Raw genomic sequence first — 8354 nt, 5'->3', positions numbered from 1 at the left:
CCCTATACCTTAACGTTAAAGGATGAATCTTCCCCCTTCTTTTACACCTCTTGACCTTTGACTTTGACCCCAGCTTCGACATCCCAACGGCGTTGACATCCCCCCGATGTGAACCCGAATATCGTGGCACCGATACGTCTCGAGCGCGGTTGAAGATTTTGCCCAACTGTTGACGGACGGACGGACGGACGCCGACCGGACGCACGGCACGGACAGGTACGACAATCACGCGATTCTACAATTCTACAAGCTGCATCTGACTATGTCAGATGAGCTAAAAATACAACGTCAATGGTAAAGTACAACGTAGTCGTAGAAACAGGACTGAGAACAGAAATGTAACAACATTAACAAATAAGTTAAGGTTAAGAAGTACAACGGTAAAGTACAACTTAGAAACAGGAGTGCGAACAGAAATATAACAACGACGAATGCACATAGAACTTAGAAGACATAAACATAACAGTACTTGCAAATGCGCGCATCAGCAGGCTGTATGTTAGACTGGTACCCGTCCCTTCTCACAAGCTCGATATAGGCTATATCGAGCTTGTGAGAAAGGACGGGTACTCGTCTAGCTGCATGTATGCATTCAACACACTGATTCAACTTGGGAGCGGGCAGAGTTGTGCGTGACGTATTCTGACGTCACGCGAGACTCTGATTGGTTCACCAGTCGGTTTGCCTAGGCTGCGGTGTAAAACGGAAAGGCGCGGCCAGCGCGCGGCCACTACATACATAGTATTAGTAGTTTCATAGATATATACAACACATTGTATTGTATATTGTGTTGTATATTGTGTTGTATATTGTGTTGTATATTGTGTTGTATATATCTATGGTAGTTTAGTACACTCACACTGTACACAACTGTACTGTACATATTGTAACACGCAGTTTACTATAATATTGACTATAATAATGTTGTTATTATAGTCAATGGCCGCGTGTGTGCTGTACCGTGTACGTGCGGGATTGTTCTTGCTGCCAGTGGTAGAAACAGTCTGAAACATACGTACCCTTGACACTGGCTTTTAAAACTCTTTGCACAACCGCCCGCATTGCTTCACTCGCTCGTGTACTCGCACCGTGCTACGGTGCTGCTACCCTCTAAAGTCAATATTTTCCGGTATTATCCAATCAAAAATGTGTATTTGACGTGTGTCCATGGTAACCCACAGTGCGTTCAATATGGCGGAAAGTGGTGCATAACTGTGAACACTCTAGATCATTTTTGATCAATAACTACTAGTTTTTGCTTTACACGAAGCTCCCTTTATGGCAGATTCAACTGAGAATGTCATTGAAACTGTTACTATATCAGTTACAAAAGCTAGACGACTGGTACGTGCATTGTGAATACGTGAATCATATATGATATGATATTGATAATATTAATACTAATACTAGGCCTATCATACTATAAATATATATATATATTATATATATATATATATATCAGGGCACAAAATTCAGATTGTTTGCACCGGCCCAGAGGGCCGGTAACAGCAATTTTTTACCAGCCCTCACTATAATTTACCAGCCCTCACAAATTTTGTTTGTCAAATGAATGTAATGTTTCACGCTTGCATTCTCGATTTCAAATTTATAAAATGTTGATAAATTATGGTGTGATATCCTTCAGGTAAAACAGTAATGTAGGCTATTTGCTCATAGGCTATAAATAATGAAAGTGTCAATGACACCTTGGGTGTGATAGAAGAGGGAGGGGGGATATATAAAGCAAGAGTATATATATGGGAGAACTCCCATGCATTATATAGCATATCTCCCACTATATAATCTTGATAATGATCGATATATGCATAAGTTTTGATGCGAAAATAAATGTTTCAGATCTTAAAGTCTGAAATTTTGACGAGAGATGGCGCTACGCCTAATATGAATGATTGCCATTTTGCTTTTCGAATATCGCGCAAACAAAAACAATAAAATATTCCAGTCAAATTACTGTAACGAAGAATCTAAAACACAATATTACCCGTATATCTATAGGTCAGTGTTGTAGGTCTCGAGGCCGGTCTTGGCCTCGAGACCGTTTTCCTTGGTCTAGGTCTCGAGTACGACACAGGGGAGAGATTCCACACAGCAATGGCGGCCAGAATCGTCGCTCAATGACGTCACGACCGTATGGACTCAAACTCTCAAACTCCTGTTTTAAGGTGCATTGTGACCCTAACCCTAACCCTAACTCTAAAAAATCATTAGAATTTTTTTTTAGAAAACCTTATTAGAAAAATTGACGTCATTTTCGGCCGCCATTGCACTGTGGAATCTCTCCCCTGTGCAAAAATCCTCGGTCTCGGTCTTGGCCTCGGAGTGCAATGACTTGGACTCGGACTCGGACTCGAGCCCTCCGGACTCGAGGACTCGGGTCGAGGCCGGTGTCACGGTCTGAGATTACCCCCAGTCTGAAATTACCCTAGCGCTACTGCGCATGCGCCACGCATGCGCACGAGGTGCTGGGTGTAAAGCGCAGTAGCAAAAATTAGCATTGGTTAACTGAGACTGCCACCACCACATTAGCCATTTAGTACATCACAATTCGTCTTGCTTTTAATGTACAAAACAATATGCCCGCATGTAAGCTTACACCGTAACACGTACGACCCCTGTACCCCACTCTGCTAATGGAAGTACAGTAACAAGAAATTTTACATGCCCGCTATCAGGAGAAATAATTATCCGATGCTGTTATTATTCCCTCCTGCGACTATCGGTTTTTAGCTCATGCATTGCAACACAGCACGCACGCGCACGTGTTATGTTGATTCGACTAAAAACGAAACTAGGGCAGTAGATTAAAGGGCACCGACGCAATTACACAAACGGGCAAGGCAGTGACTGCCGTCGGTCGGGTTGGATTTTCAGGGCAGTACGCGACGATTGATAGGGTGTAGCGTCTCAGGATGGTTCTAATTAAATGCCATTTTGTATTTGTTCCTTTTTGGCGGTTTGATGATTTTTTGATAACGTTATGTATATTCATGATGTGTTATTATATGTTGTCGAATCATGCACTAGATTATATGCATGTCATTGGTCACGTGAGGTAAACGACCAATGGGGGTTCGACACGCTCAGGTGGTTGGACACGTCAAGCCTGAGGTAGATAGTGGCAGCTGAACCACGTAGCTGCACAAGGAATTCAACGTAATTGCTGCGCTGAAACTACGGGCTAACAGATAGCTGCAACCGCTCGTGGCGTGCAACAGTGTGTCGGGAGTGAATAGCCGACTTATGAAGAGGATTTAATTTGAGCGACAAACCCGGGCATAAAGGATTTGTGCCCGCCTTCTCGACGTCCGGCAGCTTACACTTCACAGCTGGTGTAAGTTACAGGTACAGCTCACCTCCACGCCGCTCAGCCTTGTTCCTGGTCGACTGTCGGATCAACCGTTTTGCGAAGGACTGTTTTGCCATCCCGGTCATTCTACTCGCCGTGACCGGCGACCACTGCATCGTCACCGGACGATTTCCACGACTTTGGACTATGTTACTTTGCAGCCTATTCGCTAACTCTGCGGCGGCCTTCCGCACTATAAACAAGAGCCATTTTTTGTTTGATATTAGTTACTCTGTAGCCATATTTGCTAAAATCTGCGGCGGCCTCCCGCATTATAAACAGAGCCATTTTTTGATGTGATGTGATTTGTTAATTTATGCGTAAGTAATTTCTGGATAGTCCTGCTGTATATTAATAAACCTACTAGAAATTACCACTAGTCTTGCTGAAGTTATTCTTGTGAGGTCACTCAAAAAGGTGAGGAGGTTGTAGACACGCATGCGCAGATGTGGGTTGGCACATGATGTTTGTGTTTGGGTAAACCCAATATACACAAATCTATCCAACCCAAAAACCTACATTTCTCCCACAAATTGGTGACCCCGACGTGATCTCACGAGGGTAATTAGGCAATATTGATTAGTTTTGGTGTAACATTGCCTCATCGGACCCGGTCGTGTCACTGCTCTGCGTAATTTTGTTAACGCTTATGTTGACAACCGAGTCGTGACCAGAAAACGCACCTGGGTGCCAGCTGGGAGTTCTTACTGCCGGTCGTGGGGGGCTGTTAGGCATATAAGCTTCCCGACTTTGCGCGGCAGTGACGCAAATATGCGGTCGCGCAAGCGGAAGCGCAAGTTTGCGCGACGCGGCAAATTACTGCAGAGGCCACGCCGGTACCATCATGTCATCTCGGTACTCGGTCAACCCAGGAAATCGCACAGGAGGTGCGGCGATCTCCTGCTGAATCCGCCGGCTACCAAGGCCCATATTCAATGCTGAAAGGCAGATGATTTTTGCCACACGCGCTTCGGAGGCAGCGTCGCGTCCAACTGTCCTTACAGAGGAAGACGCTTGGTGAACGCAAAACCGCTCCCGCAGCTTTTGCCCGCCGCATGAACAACTTGTTGTTGGCGAGACAAAAGAATCGGACAAGGGCATACATGAAAGGCAACTGTTTTCTACAAAGGTTTGCCTGCCGAAGTTCGTTTGATTCTTGCTCAACAAGGACGGCGACATCGCTCTCATTGAGGTGACTGGCCGAGCTCGCGGACAAAATTATTTGACCGTCTACGTTCCAAGCCATAGGGATTGTGTCGGCGATGAGCAACTCGCCCTGCCTTTTGCCGCGCCGAGGAACAACGCGGTGTTCGCACAGGTCTGCCACAGCAACAGCCCCGATGCAAACGAAGACTTACGGTCAAGACATACCGTAAGCTTCTTTAAGATGTGTGCGGGACTTTACAATTACAGTGGGCCGATATCACAGCGCAACTAGTAGTCTGTGAGTCGGCGGTAAGTCGCATCGGCGCGGCAGTGGGACTGCACACATGGGCTGATCCAATGGGTGTGTTTACCATGAACGGATTTGGAGATAGAGCAACCGAATGCGGATCTCATGCGCGGCGGTCGTCCGAATTGTCGAAAAAACGGCAAGGCACAGTCGGTAGGGCCGACGACCCGCACTGGTGCGCACTGCAGTCGCCTATTTTACTTCACAGATTTTTCTCGCAGGCAATTCTGGGCGTACTGCGCGCTGCCAGTGAGCGTTTTCCCGCCTTTTAGGCAAGAGAGAGGAATGGATGTTTGGCGGGCTTGAACTTGCAGCTGCGAATGGGCACCCATTTCCTACATGCCGGCCAACGCTTGTGGACCTAGGGTTTAGGCCTGCGTCGAACGCTGCCGCTGATTTTACCATCGCGCAATGTCCCTACAGACCGATCATAGGCGCGGATTTCTTGCACCATTTCATTTCCTCTGTGTCCGATCTGTCAACAGACGTCGACTCGTCGATGCCCGCTGACCAGTTGGCTCCGTAGTCCCATGGGCAGCCCGTTCGATTGTCCGCGCGTCGCTATCGGCGGTTAGCGGAGACCGTGATTCCGACACTACTTTGAGCACATGCTCAAACGTATTTCGGGGATAAAACCCGTCCGGTGAGTATCATTCCGACGACCGTAAAGCACGATGTAACACTCACGATACGAAACGAACGGACCCGCCTGTTGCAGCGACGGTCCGCGGCAGAGCCTAGTCTGGGACAAACTGTCAAATCGTCACGCACGGACGAATTTAAGACCATAGTGCTGGACCTAGGGCATTTCGGCGCGTTTAAAGTAACTGGTCCTCGCCGTTGCATATGGTGCGAAGAAAGTCCCCGCGCGTGAATGGCGTCCGTATGTGTGTGATTACAGTTACTGTCGGCGCAACGTGAACCGAGTGACGCGTAAACGACCGTTATCGCCGTTCCGCATCATACAGGATTTCGCATCTGGACTTCACAGCAAGAAAATTTTTGCAAATAGATCTTGTCAGGGGCGTATATTCAGATACGCGTGGAGCGGTGAATGTGCACAAGACGGCCATCACACCTCCGTTCGGGTTTATTCGAAGTTTATCCGAATGCCTTTCGGATTGTCGCCGTGCGCCCGCGCCGACTTTCAGCGTTTATCGACAAGGTATTTTGCGCGATTGCCGGTTTGTTAACGCGTATATAGACGACTTGCCTGGTCGGCATCAAGGCAACATGCAGCCAGACGAGCAAGCCTATTTGCGCTTGCTGTTCACCGCTTACACAATCGGGTGTCGCTGGTGAACCCGAATAACGTGCTCATTCGGTTGTGCTGAACTCGATTTCCTCGGCCCACCACATTGATCAGGACGGCATTAGCCCTCTGCCGGATAAGGTAGAACGCTATCCGCGATGTGCAGGTTCGCCACATCCCTCAAGCGCCTAAGAGGCTTCTTGGGCCTCGTTCATTTCTATCGGAGATGTTATCCCCGACTGCGCCAAAGACGCTTATGCCTCTAACGATCTCCTCGGTAAGCACAGCAAGCGTGTCGAGGAAAGCTCTCGACTTGTGACACCGAATGCGACCGCAGCGCATTCCATTGCGATTCAAAGAGCAGTTGAGCGCGCGGCGCCACTGCTAACTCGCATACCCCAACATAACGCGCGCTCAGTCTCATGGTAGACGGGCATTCTGATCGGGCTACTAGGCGGAGTTTGTGCAACAAACTTCACGGGTACGCCCTGGCAGCCGGATCGGCGTTCTGTTTCACGCAAATTGTTGCCCGCTGAGACGCGCTTACAGTACATTTGGTCCGCGATAACTTTTGCCCGTGTACTTAGCTATCAAAGCATTTCGGCGTACATGGCTTGATGGACGCAATTCTGTGTATCACGGACCACAGCCGCTGCATTCACTCATTCTCGGCGCTAGGCCCGATTGCCACAGCGCCCGCCGAAATCCGGCATCTCGAATACAATCATCACAGTTTACGGAACTGATTTACGTCATGTTAAAGGGCACGACAATGTCGTTGCTTGATTATCCTAATCGGGACCCCGAACTGAACACCTTGACATTGCATTGCCATTGACCCGACACGTCGAGTCGATTTCGGGAGAGATCGCCACGCTCAGCAGAGCGATGCTGATTTGGTCAGTCGCTCTGATGATTCTGACACGAGCCACTAGGTTTGGGCTCCGCAACAGTACCATTGATTTCTACGTGGTGAATTTTTTTCTGTGACGTATCAGGCGAATACAACCGGCCTGTCATACCGTCTGCACACCGGTCGCCGCCGTGTTCAACTCGAGTACATTGGTTATCACACCCTGGTGTACGCGCGGTCCGTGGAAAGCCGTCACTCTCGTTTCGATGTGGCCCGCATGAACAAAGATGTCCGGAGATGGGCCACAATGCACGTCATGCCAAAAGTCGAAAAGTATTTCGACACACGGGAAGGCACGCTGCGCCACATTCAGTGCGGCCCGATGCGCGATTTGCGCATGTGCCACATTTGACTAGTTTGGTCCGCTGCCCACATCAAACGGTAGCCACTTACTGTTGACCTGTGCGTTGGACGATACACACGATGCGCCGGAAAGCTATTCCGATACCCGACCAGACTGCTGAAACAGTCCGCTCGCGACCTGCGTGTTCGTTGATAGGTGGATAGCCTGTGTTTGGAGCACCCCGACACCGATCACCACCGACCGTGGCCGTCATTTGAGTCTCGCGCTATTTCACGAAGCTAACCTAAATCTTGGGACCATACTCGTGTCGGACTACGTCTTAATCATCCTGCGCAAACGGGATGGTAGAGAGATTTCTCACCGACAATTGAAATCGCTTCTCAAGCGCATGAAGACCCAGCCAAACACCTGGAGTGAGCACTTTGCCGCCTAACGCTCCTTGGTGGGACGCCACCACGGTAAAGGAGGATTTAGACTGCTCCCCAGCTGAAACTTGTCTTTGGCACAACTCTGCGCCTGCCCGGACAATTCATTGTCCAGCTTACAAACTGACCTTGATCCTTGTGATTATGTATTCCCGCTTTGAGACACCACATGCTGAAAATGCAAGCTGCGACCCCAACAAGGCTGACCAATGGGCCACTTACATCCCGAAGAATTCTTTTCAAGCTTCGCACAGTCTTCATCCGCAGATGACACGGTACGCAAACCGTTGCAGCAACGTACAAAGGAGCCGTTCAAAGTCGCTAAGAATGCGGAACAAAAAAGTTCTTTCACCCTCGCCCCTCCCCCCCAAATACGCGGAAACGTGAGCAAGTCAGTGTGGACCGACGTACAAGGTCCGCGTACAGGGGAAAGCGCTTTGAAGCGAATGACCCTGGCCACGCGCCTGCGATATAATCCGCGCGCAGTCGGTGTGAGAACCTGCAACGGCCTGCAGGCGAGAGCAGGGGACGAACCGCCCGCTAGCGCTGGCAGGAACGCAAATTTAACGCTGGCATCAGCGCCACGTTCTGACACACCATTCCGCCGTCGACAACGCAGGTCAGGCCGACAGTCAATGCG

At 49.1% G+C, this 8354-nt stretch overlaps 1 protein-coding gene across 1 annotated transcript in view; it reads left to right on the top strand.

The window, feature by feature from the left end:
* The window catches only part of LOC106812878 (cilia- and flagella-associated protein 70-like), a 22133-nt gene that overhangs the window by 2645 nt on the left and 11134 nt on the right, over positions 1-8354 (top strand). The gene's annotated exons all lie outside the window — the stretch shown is intronic.

Source organism: Priapulus caudatus, unplaced genomic scaffold (assembly GCF_000485595.1).
Source record: "Priapulus caudatus unplaced genomic scaffold, Priapulus_caudatus-5.0.1 Scaffold696, whole genome shotgun sequence".
NCBI classification, from domain to species: domain Eukaryota; kingdom Metazoa; phylum Priapulida; class Priapulimorpha; order Priapulimorphida; family Priapulidae; genus Priapulus; species Priapulus caudatus.
This window is presented reverse-complemented; position numbering and strand designations above follow the sequence as displayed.